At 38.4% G+C, this 19,274-nt stretch overlaps 1 protein-coding gene across 3 annotated transcripts in view; it reads left to right on the top strand.

Annotated features, from left to right (window-relative positions):
• TTBK2 (tau tubulin kinase 2) overlaps positions 1-19,274 on the top strand; it is a 197,845-nt gene that overhangs the window by 80,888 nt on the left and 97,683 nt on the right. The window contains exon 2 of one of the 3 annotated variants that reach the window (XM_057488748.1): positions 6,084-6,194. The exons of the other annotated variants lie outside the window; for them this stretch is intronic. The gene's annotated coding sequence lies outside the window, so the exon portion shown is untranslated. The remainder of the gene's footprint in view (positions 1-6,083; positions 6,195-19,274) is intronic. 3 annotated transcript variants of the gene reach the window in all.

The following is a 19,274-nucleotide window of genomic DNA, read 5'->3' as shown; positions in this document are numbered from 1 at the left end:
ATTGCATTAAATATATCATGCCACTCCCTTTCTGGCTTGTAAGGTTTCTGTTATGAAATCTGATGATAGCTTGATGGGTTTTCCTTTGTATGTGATCTTATTTCTCTCTCTGGTTGCTTTTAGTAGTCTGTCCTTATCCTTGATCTTTACCATTTTAATTATTATATGTCTTGGTGTTGTCTTCCTTGGGTCCCTTGTGTTGGGAGATCTGTGCACCTCCACAGCCTGAGAGACTATCTACTTCCCCAGAGTGGAGAAGCTTTCAGCAATTACCTCCTGAAAAACACTTTCTATCCCTTTTCTCTCACTTCTCCTTCTGGTACCCCTTTATTATGAAAATTGTTCCGTTTGGATTGGTCACACAATTCTCTCAATATTCTTTCATTCCTAGAGATCCTTTATTCTCTCTGTGCTTCAGCTTTTTTGTATTCCTCTTCCCTGATTTCTATTCCATTTATCTACTCCTCCACCATATCTAATCTGCTTTTAAATCTCTCCATTGTATTCTGTAGTGACTGGATCTCCATCCTGAATTCGTTCTTGGGTTCTTAAATATTTTTCTGTACATCCATGAGCATGTTTATGATTTGTATTTTGAAATCTTTTTCAGGAAGATTAATGAGTTCGGTTTTACTTGACCCTTTTTCTGATGTTTGTGGGATTTGGGTTTGAACCAGTTTCCTTTGATGTTTCATATTTGTATGTGGCACCCTATAGTAGCCAGAAGCTCTACTCTCTGGAGCTGCTCAGCTCCTGGAGCATGTTGGGTGTCGCAGGGGAGTGGTGCTGGTGCCTGTGGGAGGAAAGAGCTGTTTCCTGCTTCCCAGCTGCTATGCCTGTTTCCACTGCCAGAACCAGTGGGCTGAACACACAGTTGTAAGCCCCTCTGCTTTCCGTTTGTAGCTGCCATAGGCGGGGCTTCCCTCTGGCTGGCCTGATGCCACTGCAGGGGCTTCTGGTTTGTGTGCCAGGTGCTGGCTGGCCAGAAGAAAGGTGCAGCAGGTTGTGTTTCATGGTGGGGTGCCTTAGAGCTTTGTAGCCAGCCAGGGAGATGGAGCGCCTGAAGCTCCTGAAAGTTCCAAACCTGCTGGGCAGATTGTGCCAGACAATTTTGTCGACCTATCCTTTCTCCTGAGCAGGAAGCTTTGTGCAATCCTTGCCCCTTTAGTAGCTCTCTCACTGTTAGGAAGTCTCTCAGGCTGCCCACCTTTCTTTGTCCCAGAGCGGCTTGATATGGATCCCTGTTTTCCACAAGGGGCTGGAATCTCAATCTCTTCAGGTATTCTGCCTGTCTTAGCTTTCCAACCCCACTTACCAGCAGAACAGCATGCAGTGTCAGTTTGTGCTCCCAGAGCAGATCTTCAGTGCTAGGTTTTCAGCAGTCCCAGGCCTCCACTCTCTCCCTGTCCCGTTTCTCTTCCTTCCGCTGGTGTGCTGGTTTGGGGGAAGTGCTTGAGTCTCACCGGCTCACAGCTTTGGTATATTGTCCTGTTCTTTTCTCCAGATGTATGCAGTCTGGTGCATCCTTCTTTCCTGTTCCTCTTTCAGGATTAGTTGTATTAATTATATTTTTGTATTTTATGTGGTTTTAGGAGGAGGCCTTTGTCTCACCTGTCATGCCATCATCTTTAATGTTTGGTTTATTCTTATGTGCACTTTTCAGTTTGTTTGCATTTAAAAAATTATATTTGTGTTTTCTTATCAATTGCAAGCCTCCTAAAGGGCAGGAATTCTGTACACTTAAATTTGACGTTTATATTATGCTTAGTGGTAAAATGGTAGCACAAAGTAGCTTTGCATTTCATGATAGCATACATTTATATAGAGAGAATGGGAGAATAGGATAACATAATTCTGATTTCTGATTGTTGTTTTCTTCATAAACTTAATTTTTTGTAAGAAAAAGAAAGAAGAGGTTCAGAATTATTGCTGAAGTGTTTTATAAATACTAGTTGATAATGGTACCTTTGGATGGCCATGGCTTAGGTTCTCAAAGCCATATAATATTGAGATTCAACTCTTCATTGTTGTAAAAGATAGTCACTTGGGTCTTCTGGAAAGGTAGTTCTGTTTGTTTTAATTTTTTTTTAAGTATTTAAATATAGGTGGATCTAATGTTTTCAGGATTTAGAATACTGTAAGGTCACTATAATTTATGCTTCATATGTCTTTTCATCAAAGGACGTCTTCCTAGGATTTTTTTTTTGGTATCATTAATCTACAATTACATGAGGAACATTATGGTTACTAGACTCCCTCCATCACCAAGTTCCCTCCACATACGCCATTGCAGTCACTGTCCAGCAGCATAGTAAGATGCAGTAGAATCACTACCTGTCCTCTCCATGCTGTACAGCCTTCCCTGTGCTGCCCCCCCTCCCACATTATACATGCTAATCATAATGTCCCCTTCCCCCACCCCCACCTTATCCCTCCCTTCTCAACCATCCTCCCCAGTCACTTTCCCTTTGGTAACTGTTAGTCCATTCTTGGGTTCTGTGAGTCCGCTGCTGTTTTGCTCCTTCAGTTTTTTTTCTTTGTTCTTATACTCCACAGATGAGTGAAATCATTTGATACTTGTCTTTCTCCACCTGGCTTATTTCACTAAGCATAATACCCTCTAGCTCCATCCATGTTGTTGCAAATGGTAGGATTTGTTTTCTTCTTATGGCTGAATAATATTCCATTGTGTATATGTACCACATCTTCTTTATCCATTCATCTACTGATGGACATTAGGTTGCTTCCATTTCTTGGCTATTGTAAATAGTGCTGCGATAAACATAGGGGTGCATATGTCTTTTTAAAAGTGGCTCCTGCATTCTTAGGGTAAATTCTAGGAGTGGAATTCCTGGGTCAAATGGTATTTCTATTTTTAGTTTTTTGTGGAACCTCCATACTGCTTTCCACAATGGTTGAACTAGTTTACATTCCCACCAGCAATGTAGGAGGGTTCCCCTTTCTCCACATCCTCACTAACATTTCTTGTTGTTTGTCTTTTCGATGGTGGCGATCCTTACTGGTGTGAGGTGATATCTCATTGTGTTTTTAATTTGCATTTCTCTGACGACTAGTGATGTGGAGCATCTTTTAATGTGTCTGTTAGCCATCTGAATTTCTTCTTTGGAGAACTCTCTGTTCAGCTCCTCTGCCCATTTTTTAATTGGATTGTTTGCTTTTTGTTTGTTGAGGTACGTGAACCCTTTATATATTTTGGATGTCAAGCCTTTATCGGATCTGTCATTTATGAATATATTCTCCCATAGGATTTTAAAAAGTTTATATTTTGTTTACTTCCTACTATTATATAAGTATGCACATAAGCATAAAAATAGTTATTAAAAAATATTGTTTAAATTGAATTTCTCAACAGTTCTCATGTGTTGTCCCTTCATAATGTGTTCAAATCTTAAAGAATTTTGTTGTATTTGAAGAGCACCACTTAAATAAGTAAGTGACTGGGAAGTTGTCTAGTCTTTCTGTCTCATTTTAGCTGTTCATGCTGTTAATGTTCAGCACCATCTTACTCGTGTGCCCTTTCAAAGAACTAACTCTAGTAAAACTGAGGTTTTTGTCTTTATATATTACCTTGGATGAGAAGGTAACAAAAAAGCTTATTTAGTTAGGTAAAAGCTTTTCTGCTTTAGGTTCTCTTTAAGCAAGTAGAAATCCTATTAATATTGAGAAATAATAGAGTAATACTATTGTTTGATAACCAAATATTTTTATTACTCTATATTGAAATTCTAAAGTTTATTATTCTAATTTGTCTTGCCCCTTGTAAATTCAAGGAAAAACTATATTTTTCCTTATAGCTCATAAAGAGGAAGTGATTTTGTTTTGACTTACAGGAACTCCCTTTAACTCTGAAATACTGGTTCTAGATTTTCCTTGGAGACTGCAGAATGGAAGCTGAAACCTGGGAAAAAGGGTTACGGTAAAAGAAGAGCAGTCCTACCTCTTCTGCCATCCCTGGTTGAAGTCTCTTTAATTATGCTGCAAAGTATGACTGCTTCCTTGCGCTTGTCATAAAAATGTATGAATGTGTAATTTCTGAATTATGTCACTGGGCTATCCAGTACAGAAGACTGTAAAAATCATTCCAAAGTTGCTTGCCCTCATTAAGGTTCATCTGTTCCATCAAATAGTGTTATAAGGTCTCTGATAACTCCTTTAATGGGAGAACATGGTAGCGGAACTCTAGGACCTAAAATTTTAGGGATGAGGTCTTATCCCTCCTTGTATCCTTTCACCTTTTATAAACCTATCATCTGACCTTTTGTTTGTTTCAACCTGTGCATCTTTCCCCCCTTAATGTAACTTTTGCTTCCCTGGTTAATGTCCATTTGTTTCATCAAAGATGTGTTAGGAGATTTCTGAGGTCTTTATCTGCTCAGTATATTCATTTTAACATTTTTGTACTTGAAAGATTTAATATCATCTGCCAGGTTGGGGATTTGTCTATTCATTACTCATTTTGGGTTTAGAGAAATGACATATAAGCCATAGAATAGGTCTAGATTATTTTCAGGAACAGAGATCCATTTCCTTAAAAGAGAATATAATGTGTATACGTATGTTTGTCTTTGTATACATGTACACATGTATTATATGTGCTTTATATGCACAAAGAAAGTCTGGAATCATATAGAATTCAAGAAGCCTTTGGGAATGGAATTAGAGGGACCAGGAAAGGAGAGCATCTTTTACTTATTTCCCTTTATGCCCTAGATACTTAAGAAATTTAAACAAATAATACAAACAGTTCTTTTGTAATAAAAGTGTAACATAATGATAATTATAAATAACTCCACAGCCCATTCACTTTTTGAATGCTTGAAAATACAAAGTAAATTAATGTAGGGTAGTGTATTTAATTAAAAAACTCATTTGTTTTGCCAACTTACTTTATAAATGGTTGGTAATATCTTATTTGTGGGAGATCTGTAGCAGTGTTTAAGTGCTTATTATATGCTAGGAACAGTGCTACTGAATGCTAGGCTATTTCATACTTGTTTTAATATCTTTATTTATCTTTAGTTCATGTGTATGGCCTCCCTCTCTATAGCCCTCTTTAGGAGTGTAAATGTTTATAATAAAAAATACAAAAATAAAATAGAAGAATAAAGTGAAAAGTAGTTTCCTTTCTCTTAGCCCCTCACTCTCCTTCACAGTTAAACCACTGTTAGTGGTTTCTTGTGTTTTTTCAGAAACATTCAATATATATTATAATCTATCCATGCACACACAAACAATCATAGATATATAGGATATATGTAATGCTATAGAATAGCCCATATATCATATGATTTAATATATGATTATGATATGATTCTATATGTGTATCTACCATATCCCCCAGTGATACGTGGAATCATTATATATATATATGTAGTTATGCAACTTGATGTCACTTTGGATTCAGATAGTAAGACTCATTTTCCGTGTACCTTTATGTGCTGCAGCAGGAGCCATCATGTCAATCCCCAACGTTTGCTAAGACACCTCAGGGCCTTCCTTTTCTCAGATAGAGTCCACTCAGCTTAGTGTGGCATACAAGACTTGGAATTGACATCTGCCTGCTTTTCTAACCTCTTTTCTTGAAACTGCTGGGCTTGTACTCAGAGTGTCGGTCATCCTGAACTTCTTTCAGTTGCTTAAACAGTTTATGGCATCTCATCTGCAATCTGCTTCCTTTGTCCCATAGTTTGGATAACTCCTACTTTTCTTACTTCTTTAAAAAAATCTTAACCGTCCTAATATTTATAAAAATCCATAAGTAAAGTAAGATTTAAAGAAATAAAGCAAAGTACAATTAAAAGCTTCACTTTTTTCCTAATTATATTATTTTCCAAAGTGGATATGCTTAAAAAAATGCAATCCTACTAGCTTGCTCATTTCTCTTCAGTAAGATTAATACAGAACTTGTTTATTTTTTATTTTTAATTTCTTACAGTCAAAGTTGTAAAAGTAGTATAAATAATCAGTTCTACAAAGTTGGTTATGAAAAACAGTAGTCCAGGTTCTGGTTCCAGATAAGATGGAGTAAGCACACTTCACCCTGTCTCTCCCACTGAATGCAGCTATAAAACCTGGACAGAATGCTTGGAATGACTATTTGAGGACTCTGCAAAATAAATAGTAGGAGGCAGATGGGGAAGAAGACCACAATTCAAAGTACTACTGAACTGATGGTGAGTTTACCATTTTTTTCCTTCCAGTATACCCCAGCCTGAACTTAATGTATCCTGAAACTTGGAAGTGAGCATTATTAACATGAACAGAGAAAACATGAGGAGAAGCCCTCTAGTTCTGACTCAAGGAGCAGGAAGGGGTCTCCTAATGCTCAGAGAAAATGTGGCAATCCCACAGTTTTCTTTTTTTTCTTTTTTCCTTTTCTTCATTTTCTTGTACCCCAGGCCTCAAGCAATCCTTGCAGCAGCTGCAGTGGCCTCAGTGGGGACAGGCAGGAGCCTAAATTTCAGAGGTAGGAGAAACCTTCCTTTCAGGTTGGAAGACCTATGGTCTCAAGAGAATGGGGCAAATCCCATTGTTTTTCTTCTCCCTCTGCTTTCCTGTTGCTTGGTCCTGGTATGGATGCACTCATGGAAAGTAATTGGCAGTGAACTGGGTTCAGAAGCCCCAGCTTTCTGCTGGAAGACTGGAAAGGGGATTCTCCAAAGAACTGAAAGAGTGCAGGAGAATGAGGAGCTTGGGAAACTGACCGCTTACAGTAATTTATGGGCTTCTGAGCTGATTTTCAAGCTGTGAATGCATACGTCTGATGCTAAACAGTGTGCATAAACATTGAGGACTGAATTATGGGAAGGACCACACCCCCACAAGTGTCAAACTGGATACTGCGTGGGACAGTTACAGAATACTTTCAGTATGACTGCAAAGACTTAGCAAACTGAATTGAAATTGGAAATACAACTCACAGAAGGCTAGCCAGAGCCTGAAGTATGAGCCAAGTGGGTCATACTGGCTAAAACAGAAACACAAACACTCGGTGGGATTTATATAAGACCCAGAGTCTCATAATATCCAAAATGTCCAGAATGTAATTTACAATTATTCAGCTTAAAAAGAACCAGAAAAATCTGAACTCACATGGGAAAAGATAGAAAACAGATGCCAGTGATGCCAAGGTCACACATGTTAAAAATTCTTATGTCAAGACGACTTTTAAAATCAGCTATTATGACCACGTTCCAGGAATGAGTGAGTGGAAAGACAGAAAGTCTCAACAAAGAAATAGAAGATATAAAGAACAACAAAATGGAAACTTTAGAACTGAGAAATATATTAATGGAAATGAAAAACTCACTAAATGGGCTCAATAGCAGAGTAGACATGACAAATGAAAAGAGTCCATGAACTTGAAAAAATAAAATAAAAATGATCTAGTCTGAACAATGGAGAGAAAGAGTAAAAAATACCCTTGGGAACATTAAAGACTTGGTCATAGAGTCTAACATTTGTGTCATCAGATACCCAGAATGAAAAGAGAATAAGTGTGGTCCATCAAAAATATTTGAAGAAGTAATGGCATACAGATTGGAAATGAAGAAATAAAACTATCCCTATTTGCAGATGGCATCATGATTTTCTATACAGAAAATCCCAAGAATTCCACAAAAAATTCACTGAATAAAAGAGCTTAATAAGTAATTCAAGGTCAACCCAAAAAAAGTCAACCATATTTCTATACACTAGTAATAAACAATTGAAAACCCAGTTAAAAAAACATTTACAGTAGCTCCCCCAAATGAAATATTTACATATAAATGTAACAAAATATGTATATGATCTCTATGCTGCAACTATAGAACCCTGATTTTTAAAAAAATCAGATTTAAGTAAATGGAGAGGCAAGTTACATTCATGAATTAGAAGATTCATTAGAATAATGGTATTGATCCTCCTCAAGTTGATCTATAGATTTAATGCAATACCAAGAAAAACCTCAACAGCACTGTTTACAAAGTGATTGTAAAATTTCTTTAGAAAGGCAAAAGACCTAGGCTAGTCAAAACAATTTTGAAAAAGAAAAATGCTGGAAAAATCAAATACAACTTTCAAACTTAGGTACAAAGTTACCAATATCAAGACTGTGGTACTGGCAAAGGGATAGACATATGATAAATAAATGAAATAGAATAGAGATTCCAAAAACAGACCCACACAAATATGGCCACTAAGTTTTAACAAGTTACAAAGTAGAAAAAATACAGTCTTTGCAACAGTTAGGTTGGAACAATTAAACATCCACATGCAAAAAATAATGGACCTCAATTTAAATTACACACATTGTACAAAAATAACTTAAAATATACCACACATCTGAATGTGAAATATAAAATTGTACAGCTTTTAAAGAGAAAATATAGGAGATCTTTGTGACCTGTTTTGTAGGCAAAAAGTTCTTCTGAATGACACCAAAAGTATGATTCATAGAAGAAGTTGATGAATTGGACTTCATAAATTTAAAAACTTTGCTTGCAAAGGACACTATTTAAAGAGAATGGAAGACAGATTATAGACTGGGAGAAAAAGTTTAGAAACCATATACCTGTAAAGGACTTATAGTCACAGTATGTAAAGAACTGAAAACTCAACAGTAAGAAAACAATGCAATTATAAATGTAAGGTTTTGGGAAGATATACAGTGGCAGATCAGCTCATGAAAAGATACTTAGCATAACTAGCCATTAGGGGAATGCATATTAAAACAATAATAAGTTACTACTGCGCATCCATTAGAATGACTTAAATTAAAACTATTGACAATACCAAGTACTGACAAGGATTTGGGACAGCTGGAGCCCTCATACATTGCTGTTGGGATACAATTTCTTTGGAAAACAATGAAATAAATGCTTACCATATATTAAATATGGATTTACTGTGTGACCCAGCAATTCCACTCTTAGGCATTTACTGTAGTGAATGAAAATTTATGTTCATATACAAGCATGTACATGAATATATTTATCAGCTTTTCATTCCCCAAAATATATTCATCAAAGAGTGAATGGATAAATCAACCATGTTATATCCATACAAGGGAATACTATTCAGCAATAAAAATGAATGACTGCTGATACCCACAACTCTTAATTTCTTCTTCTTAGGGAATTCTGAGGAATATTTTAGTCTGCTGCAATCAGGCCTGGTTATTTTGTATGTTCACAACTATCATCCTTGGATCTCTCCTCAATGTCTTCCTGGGGATTCCCTTGGCTTCACTTTTATATTATATACTTTGTTGAACTGTGTTCTCTTTTCTGTTTATTCTCATTTTACTGAAGTACCCCTTTGCTAGCTTCCTGAGTAAAGGGTGCGTGATAATTATATGTTTGAGACCTCTTTTATTTGTCTGCAAGTATTTTTATCCTACTTTAATGTTTAAATGAAGAACTGCATATAGAATTATGGATAAAAAATAATTTTACTTCAGAAATTTGTCTTCAAACTCACTGTAGTGGTTGAGAAGTGTAATTCCATTATGATTCTTATTCTGTGGCAAAGTTTTTCTTTTTTCCCAGCATTCTGCAGTTTCATGATGATATACCATGGTGTGGGTGTATTTTCCTCTAGGTGTCCTTTACTCAAACTCATGATCTGAAGGTTTTTATTGTGAAGTTTTCTTGAATTATTTTGTTGGTGATTTCCACTACTCTATTTCTCTGTCTTCTCTTCTGGAATACCTGTTATACAGATTTTGGGCTTCTTGGAGTGTTCCCCTAATTCTTTATCTTTTCTCACCAATTTCAAAATATATTTCTTCATACATTTTCTTTTCATCAAAGTATCATTGATATAGAATATTATGTTGGTTTCAAGTATACAGCACACTTGTTCAACGGTTACCCATACTATTAAATCTTCACCCCCTCAAGTGTGGTCACTATCTATCAACATAGGAAGACGTTACAAAACCATTAACTGTATTCTCTGTGCTGTACTACACTCCCCATGATCAACCTCTATTGTGATTGCAAATTATTGTGCCCCTTAATCCCCTCCCGCCTCCCCCATTGAAGCCCCAACCCTTTCCCTTAGTAACCATTTGTCTCTTCTTGGTGTCTGTTAGTCTACTGCTCTTTTGTTCTTGTTTTGCTTTTTTTTCTCTTCTGATTCTAAGGAGGTTATTTTTTTGTTTTTATTAGGGTATCATTGATATACAATCTTATGAAGGTTTCATAGGCAAAACATTGTGGTTCCAACATTCACCCTGTTATCAAGTATCCCACCACACCCCAATGCTGTCACTGTGCATCAATGTAGTAAGATGCTACAGAGTCACTACTTGTCCTCTCTGTGCTATACTGCCTTCTCCATGTCCCCCTGCATTGTGTGTGGTAATCATAACATGCCTTAATCTCCTTCTCTCTCCCTCCCCAACCCCTTTATTAACTGGTAGTCCCTTCTTGGAGTATGGGGGTCTGCTGCTGCTCTGTTCCTTCAGCTTTGCTTTGTTGTTAAACTCCACAAATGAGTGAAATCATTTGGTACTTGTCTTTCTCCACCTGGCTTATTTCACTGAGCATAATACCCTCTAGCTCCATCCATGTTGTTGCAAATGGTAGGGTTTGTGTTCTTCTTATGGCTGAATAATATTCCATTGTGTATATGTACCACATCTTCTTTATCCATTCATCTACTGATGGACATTTAGGTTGCTTCCATTTCGTGGCTATTGTAAATAGTTCTGTGATAAACATAGGGGTGCATATGTCTTTTTGAAACTGAGCTCCTGCATTCTTAGGGTAAATTTCAAGGAGTGGAATTCCTGGGTCAAATGGTATTTCTATTTTTAGTGTTTTGAGGAACCTCCATACTGCTTTCCACAGTGGTTGAACTAATTTACATTCCCACCAGCAGTGTAGGAAGGTTCCCCTTTCTCCACAACCTCGCCAACATTTATTGTTTTTGTCTTTTGGATGTTGGTCATCCTAACTAGTGTGAGGTGATATCTCATTGTGGTTTTTTTTTATTTTTTATTTTTTTTATTTTTTTATTTTTTAATAATTATTTTTTATTGAAGGGTAGTTGACACACAGTATTACATTACATGAGTTTCAAGTGTACAATACAGTGGTAGAACATTTATATACATAATTCTAGGTTCCAGCTATCACCCTAACAAGCTGTTACAATATCTTGACTATATTCCTTATGCTATACATTACATCCTGGTTACTAATTTATTTTACCATTGGAAGTCTGTCCTTTTTTTTTTTTTTTTGTGAGGGCATCTATCATATTTATTGATCAAATGGTTGTTAACGACAATAAAATTCTGTATAGGGGAGTCAATGCTCAATGCACAATCATTATTCCACCCCAAGCCTAATTTTTGTCAGTCTCCAATCGTCTGAGGCATAACAAACAAGTTTTTACATGTAGAACAAATTCTTACATAATGAATAAGTTACATAGTGAACAGTACAAGGGCAGTCATCACAGAAACTTTCGGTTTTGCTCATGCATTATGAACTATAAACAGTCAGTTCAAATATGAATACTCATTTGGTTTTTATACTTGATTTATATGTGGATACCACATTTCTCTCTTTATTATTATTTTTAATAAAATGCTGAAATGGTAGGTAGATACAAGATAAAGGTAGAAAACATAGTTTAGTGTTGTAAGAGAGCACATGTAGATGATCAGGTGTGTGCCTGTAGACTATGTGTTAATCCAAGCTAGACCAGGGCAATAAAACATCCACGTATGCAGAAGATTTCTCTCAGAACGGGGGGGTGAGGTTCTAAGCCTCACCTCTGTTGATCCCCAATTTCTCACCTGATGGCCCCCCTGCGACTGTGCCTGTCTTAGGTTGTTCCTCCCTTGAGGAATCTTACCCGTCTCTGGCTAACCAGTCATCTTCCGGGGCCATACAGGGAAATGTGAAGTTGGTAAGTGAGAGAAAAGCCTTATTGTTTGAAAAAGTTAGCTTTTTACTTCTTTGCATATTTATGCCCTGTGGCTTCTATGCCCAGCATTTGTCTTGAGGTATCTTTACCACTTGGAAGAATTATGATACTCGGTAAGTTTGATATGAGGCACGAATTCTATTTAAGGGTTGTAATTAGGAAGGAAGAAGAAAATCTATAGAAGTAGCAGGCGGAAGAAAACATGGGAAGATTGATTATTTCTTTGACATATCTTCTTGTAGAGTAACTTCAGCATGTATAGGTTTTAAGCTACTACTTAAATTGCACACACACATTAACATAATAGGAGTATAGTTACATAACCAAAGCATATCTGTAATTACCAGCCATCTGCAGTGAAACCAAGAAAACCAGTTAGGCACCTTAGGCATTTGTGAAAACTTATCTATGATATGGTGGATATTGTCCAACTGAACTTGAACAGTCTGAGAGAAATCAGACAAATTAAAACAACCCATTCCTGGGGACTGTTCACATGCCATATGTTCTTTTAACAGTAAATAGTCTGTAGTTGTAAGACTTTGGAGCGCTACAATTTGCACTTCTCCAAATTCTTGGTTGAGTTCCAACAGTACAGATCCAGTCAAATTTGTTGTTTTACTGTATGCACAGGCCAGCTTAGATATCTCCTTCCTCATTCCCATGGCAAGTCCAGGAACTGGTGGGATGAGTGCATCTACAGCTGTAGCAGTGCGTGGATCTTTGTTGGGGTTTTTTGATGATCATCTTCTGGCATGAGTCTTCCAGAGAGTGCAGATGTTGGAAGTTCTTTTTCATATCGTATCTTAGTTCATTTTCGGGGTAGCCCAATTAGGCTTTGATCCTCTGTATAAACACAAACAGACCCTTTGCCTACACTTTTATATGCCCTTTATACCCTTGTGTAGAACTCGTTGGAGGTCACCACACAGGAACTGCCCTTTTTTTTTTTTTTTTTTTTTTTTTTTGCTATCACTAATCTACACTTACATGACGAATATTATGTTTACTAGGCTCTCCCCTATACCAGGTCTCCCCTATAAACCCCTTTACAGTCACTGTCCATCAGCATAGCAAAATGTTGTAGAATCACTACTTGCCTTCTCTGTGTTGTACAGCCCTCCCTTTTCTCCTACCCCCCCATGCATGTTAATCTTAATACCCCCCTACTTCTCCCCCCCTTATCCCTCCCTACCCACCCATCCTCCCCAGTCCCTTTCCCTTTGGTACCTGTTAGTCCATTCTTGAGTTCTGTGATTCTGCTGCTGTTTTGTTCCTTCAGTTTTTCCTTTGTTCTTATATTCCACAGATAAGTGAAATCATTTGGTATTTCTCTTTCTCCGCTTGGCTTGTTTCACTGAGCATAATACCCTCCAGCTCCATCCATGTTGCTGCAAATGATTGGATTTGCCCTTTTCTTATAGCTGAGTAGTATTCCATTGTGTATATGTACCACATCTTCTTTATCCATTCATCTATTGATGGACATTTAGGTTGCTTCCAATTCTTGGCTATTGTAAATAGTGCTGCAATAAACATAGGGGTGCATCTGTCTTTCTCAAACTTGATTGCTGCATTCTTAGGGTAAATTCCTAGGAGTGGAATTCCTGGGTCAAATGGTAAGTCTGTTTTGAGCATTTTGATGTATCTCCATACTGCTTTCCACAATGGTTGAACTAACTTACATTCCCACCAGCAGTGTAGGAGGGTTCCCCTTTCTCCACAGCCTCGCCAACATTTGTTGTTGTTTGTCTTTTGGATGGCAGCCATCCTTACTGGTGTGAGGTGATACCTCATTGTAGTTTTAATTTGCATTTCTCTGATAATTAGCGATGTGGAGCATCTTTTCATGTGTCTGTTGGCCATCTGTATTTCTTTTTTGGAGAACTGTCTGTTCAGTTCCTCTGCCCATTTTTTAATTGGGTTATTTGTTTTTTGTTTGTTGAGGCGTGAGAGCTCCTTATATATTCTGGACGTCAAGCCTTTATCGGATGTGTCATTTTCAAATATATTCTCCCATACTGTAGGGATCCTTCTTGTTCTATTGATGGTGTCTTTTGCTGTACAGAAGCTTTTCAGCTTAATATAGTCCCACTTACTCATTTTTGCTGTTGTTTTCCTTGCCCGGGGAGATATGTTCAAGAAGAGGTCACTCATGTTTATGTCTAAGAGGTTTTCGCCTATGTTTTCTTCCAAGAGTTTAATGGTTTCATGGCTTACATTCAGGTCTTTGATCCATTTTGAGTTTACTTTTGTATATGGGGTTAGACAATGGTCCAGTTTCATTCTCCTACATGTAGCTGTCCAGTTTTGCCAGCACCACCTGTTGAAGAGACTGTCATTTCGCCATTGTATGTCCATGGCTCCTTTATCAAATATTAATTGACCATATATGTCTGGGTTAATGTCTGGATTCTCTAGTCTGTTCCATTGGTCTGTGGCTCTGCTCTTGTGCCAGTACCAAATTGTCTTGATTACTATGGCTTTATAGTAGAGCTTGAAGTTGGGGAGTGAGATCCCCCCTACTTTATTCTTCTTTCTCAGGATTGCTTTGGCTATTCGGGGTCTTTGGTGTTTCCATATGAATTTTTGAATTGTTTGTTCCAGTTCATTGAAGAATGTTGCTGGTAGTTTCATAGGGATTGCATCAAATCTGTATATTGCTTTGGGCAGGATGGCCATTTTAACGATATTAATTCTTCCTAGCCACGAGCATGGGATGAGTTTCCATCTGTTAGTGTCCCCTTTAATTTCTCTTAAGAGTGACTTGTAGTTTTCAGAGTATAAGTCTTTCACTTCTTTGGTTAGGTTTATTCCTAGGTATTTTATTTTATTTGATGCAATTGTGAATGGAGTTGTTTTCCTGATTTCTCTTTCTGTTGGTTCATTGTTAGTATATAGGAAAGCCACAGATTTCTGTGTGTTGATTTTGTATCCTGCAACTTTGCTGTATTCCGATATCAGTTCTAGTAGTTTTGGGGTGGAGTCTTTAGGGTTTTTTATGTACAGTATCATGTCATCTGCAAATAGTGACAGTTTAACTTCTTCTTTACCAATCTGGATTCCTTGTATTTCTTTATTTTGTCTGATTGCCGTGGCTAGGACCTCCAGTACTATGTTAAATAACAGTGGAGAGAGTGGGCATCCCTGTCTAGTTCCCGATCTCAGAGGAAATGCTTTCAGCTTCTCGCTGTTCAATATAATGTTGGCTGTGGGTTTATCATAGATGGCCTTTATTATGTTGAGGTACTTGCCCTCTATTCCCATTTTGCTGAGAGTTTTTAACATGAATGGATGTTGAACTTTGTCAAATGCTTTTTCAGCATCTATGGAGATGATCATGTGGTTTTTGTCTTTCTTTTTGTTGATGTGGTGGATGATGTTGATGGACTTTCGAATGTTGTACCATCCTTGCATCCCTGGAATGAATCCCACTTGGTCATGGTGTATGATCCTTTTGATGTATTTTTGAATTCGGTTTGCTAATATTTTGTTGAGTATTTTTGCATCTACATTCATCAGGGATATTGGTCTGTAGTTTTCTTTTTTGGTGGGGTCTTTGCCTGGTTTTGGTATTAGGGTGATGTTAGCTTCATAGAATGAGTTTGGGAGTATCCCCTCCTCCTCTATTTTTTGGAAAACTTTAAGGAGAATGGGTATTATGTCTTCCCTGTATGTCTGATAAAATTCCGAGGTAAATCCATCTGGCCCGGGGGTTTTGTTCTTTGGTAGTTTTTTGATTACCTCTTCAATTTCGTTGCTGGTAATTGGTCTGTTTAGATTTTCTGTTTCTTCCTGGGTCAATCTTGGAAGGTTATATTTTTCTAGGAAGTTGTCCATTTCTCCTAGGTTTCCCAGCTTGTTAGCATATAGGTTTTCATAGTATTCTCCAATAATTCTTTGCATTTCCGTGGGGTCCGTCGTGATTTTTCCTTTCTCGTTTCTGATACTGTTGATTTGTGTTGATTCTCTTTTCTTCTTAATAAGTCTGGCTAGAGGCTTATCTATTTTGTTTATTTTCTCGAAGAACCAGCTCTTGGTTTCATTGATTTTTGCTATTGTTTTATTCTTCTCAATTTTATTTATTTCTTCTCTGATCTTTATTATGTCCCTCCTTCTGCTGACCTTAGGCCTCATCTGTTCTTCTTTTTCCAATTTCGATAATTGTGACATTAGACCATTCATTTGGGATTGCTCTTCCTTTTTTAAATATGCTGGGATTGCTATATACTTTCCTCTTAAGACTGCTTTTGCTGTGTCCCACAGAAGTTGGGGCTTAGTGTTGTTGTTGTCATTTGTTTCCATATATTGCTGGATCTCCATTTTGATTTGGTCATTGATCCATTGATTATTTAGGAGCGTGTTGTTAAGCCTCCATGTGTTTGTGAGCCTCTTTGCTTTCTTTGTACAGTTTATTTCTAGTTTTATGCCTTTGTGGTCTGAGAAGTTGGTTGGTAGGATTTCAATCTTTTGGAATTTTCTGAGGCTCTTTTTGTGGCCTAGTATGTGGTCTATTCTGGAGAATGTTCCATGTGCACTTGAGAAGAATGTATATCCCGCTGCTTTTGGATGTAGAGTTCTATAGATGTCTATTAGGTCCATCTGCTCTACTGTGTTGTTCAGTGCTTCCGTGTCCTTACTTATTTTCTGCCCAGTGGATCTATCCTTTGGGGTGAGTGGTGTGTTGAAGTCTCCTAGAATGAATGCATTGCAGTCTATATCCCCCTTTAGTTCTGTTAGTATTTGTTTCACATATGCTGGTGCTCCTGTGTTGGGTGCATATATATTTAGAATGGTTATATCCTCTTGTTTGACTGAGCCCTTTATCATTATGTAGTGTCCTTCTTTATCTCTTGTTACTTTCTTTGTTTTGAAGTCTATTTTGTCTGATATTAGTACTGCAACCCCTGCTTTCTTCTCACTGTTGTTTGCTTGAAATATGTTTTTCCATCCCTTGACTTTTAGTCTGTACATGTCTTTGGGTTTGAGGTGAGTTTCTTGTAAGCAGCATATAGATGGGTCTTGCTTTTTTATCCATTCTGTTACTCTGTGTCTTTTGATTGGTGCATTCAACCCATTAACATTTAGGGTGACTATTGAAAGATATGTACTTATTGCCATTGCAGGCTTTAAATTCGTGGTTACCAAAGGTTCAAGGTTAGCCTCTTTAGTATCTTACTGCCTAACTTCGCTCGCTTATTGAGCTGTTATATACACTGTCTGGAGATTCTTTTCTTCTCTCCCTTCTTGTTCCTCCTCCTCGATTCTTCATATGTTGGGTGTTTTGTGCTGTGCTCTTTCTAGGAGTGCTCCCATCTAGAGCAGTCCCTGTAAGATGTTCTGTAGAGGTGGTTTGTGGAAAGCAAATTCCCTCAGCTTTTGTTTGTCTGGGAATTGTTTAATCCCACCATCATATTTGAATGATAGTCGTGCTGGATACAGTATCCTTGGTTCAAGGCCCTTCTGTTTCATTGTATTAAATATATCATGCCATTCTCTTCTGGCCTGTAGGGTTTCTGTTGAGAAATCTGACGTTAGCCTGATGGGTTTCCCTTTATAGGTGACCTTTTTCTCTCTAGCTGCCTTTAACACTCTTTCCTTGTCCTTGATCTTTGCCATTTTAATTATTATGTGTCTTGGTGTTGCCCTTCTTGGATCCTTTCTGTTGGGGGTTCTGTGTATTTCCGTGGTCTGTTTGATTACTTCCTCCCCCAGTGTGGGGAAGTTTTCAGCAATTATTTCTTCTAAGATACTTTCCATCTCTTTGCCTCTCTCTTCTTCTTCTGGGACCCCTATAATACGGATATTGCTCCTTTTAGATTGGTCACACAGTTCTCTTAATATTGTTTCATTCCTGGAGATCCTTTTGTCTCTCTCTATGTCAGCTTCTATGCGTTCCTGTTCTCTGATTTCAATTCCATCAATGGCCTCTTGCATTCTATCCATTCTGCTTATAAACCCTTCCAGAGTTTGTTTCATTTCTGCGATCTCCTTTCTGGCATCTGTGATCTCTTTCCGGACTTCATCCCATTTTTCTTGTGTATTTCTCTGCATCTCTGTCAGCATGTTTATGATTCTTATTTTGAATTCTTTTTCAGGAAGACTGGTTAGGTCTGTCTCCTTCTCTGGTGTTGTCTCTGTGATCTTTGTCTGCCTGTAGCTTTGCCTTTTCATGGTGATAGGAATAGTCTGCAGAACTGGGACGAGTGACGGCTGGAAGGACTTCCTTTCTTGTTGGTTTGTGGCCCTCCTCTCTTGGGAGAACAGCGGCCTCTAGTGGCTTGTGCTGCGCAGCTTCGCGCAGACAGGGTTTCTGCTTCCTGCCCGGCTGCTATGGAGTTAATCTCCGCTGTTGCTGTGGGCGTGGCCTGGCTCGGGCAGCTACTCCAAAATGGTGGAGTCGCGTTGGAGCAGGAGCTGCTGGGAGGCTATTTATCTCCGTAAGGGGCCTCCCTGCTCCCTGCAGCCCAGGGGTTAGGGTGCCCAGAGATCCCGGATTCCCTACCTCTGGATTAAGTGACCCGCCCTGCCCCTTTAAGACTTCCAAAAAGCACCCGCCAAAACAAAACAACGACCACAAAAAAAACAAGAAAAAAAATTTTTTTAATTAAAAAAAAAAAAATTTTTTTAATTAAAAAAAAAAAGGTGGTCGTTCGTTTTTCTTTATTCTCCGGTGCCAGCTTCAGGCCTCTGCTCACCGGTCTTTCTGCCCTGTTTCCCTAATATTGGGGTCCCTGTCCCTTTAAGACTTCCAAAAAGCGCTCGCCAAAACAAAGCAGCAAAAAAGCAAAAAAAAAAAAAAAAAAAAATGGTCGCGCGCTTTTCTTATGTCCTCTGTTGCCCAGCCTTCAGTGCCTGCTCACTGTTCTTGCTGCCCTGTTTTCCCAGTATCGAGGGCCCTGCACTCTGGCCCGGATGGCTGGGGCTGGGTGTTCGGCAGCCCTGGGCTCCGTCTCCCTCCCGCTCTGCCTGCTCTTCTCCCTCCGGGAGCTGGGGGGGAGGGGCGCTCGGCTCCCGCGGGGCCGGGGCTTGTATCTTACCCCCTTCGCGAGGCGCTGGGTTCTCTCAGGTGCGGATGTGGTCTGGATATTGTCCTGTGTCCTCTGGTCTTTATTCTAGGAAGGGTTGTCTTTGTTATATTTTCATAGATATATGTTGTTTTGGGAGGAGATTTCCGCTGCTCTACTCACGCCGCCATCTTCCGCCCCTCTTCTCATTGTGGTTTTAATTTGCATTTCTCTGATGATTAGCGATGTGGAGCATCTTTTCATGTGCCTGCTGCCCATCTGTATTTCTTCTTTGGAGAAGTGTCTGTTCAGATCCTCTGC

Source organism: Manis pentadactyla, chromosome 11 (assembly GCF_030020395.1).
Source record: "Manis pentadactyla isolate mManPen7 chromosome 11, mManPen7.hap1, whole genome shotgun sequence".
Classification (NCBI taxonomy): domain Eukaryota; kingdom Metazoa; phylum Chordata; class Mammalia; order Pholidota; family Manidae; genus Manis; species Manis pentadactyla.
Note: the sequence above shows the minus strand (reverse complement) of the source record. Positions and strands in the feature narration are given on the sequence as shown.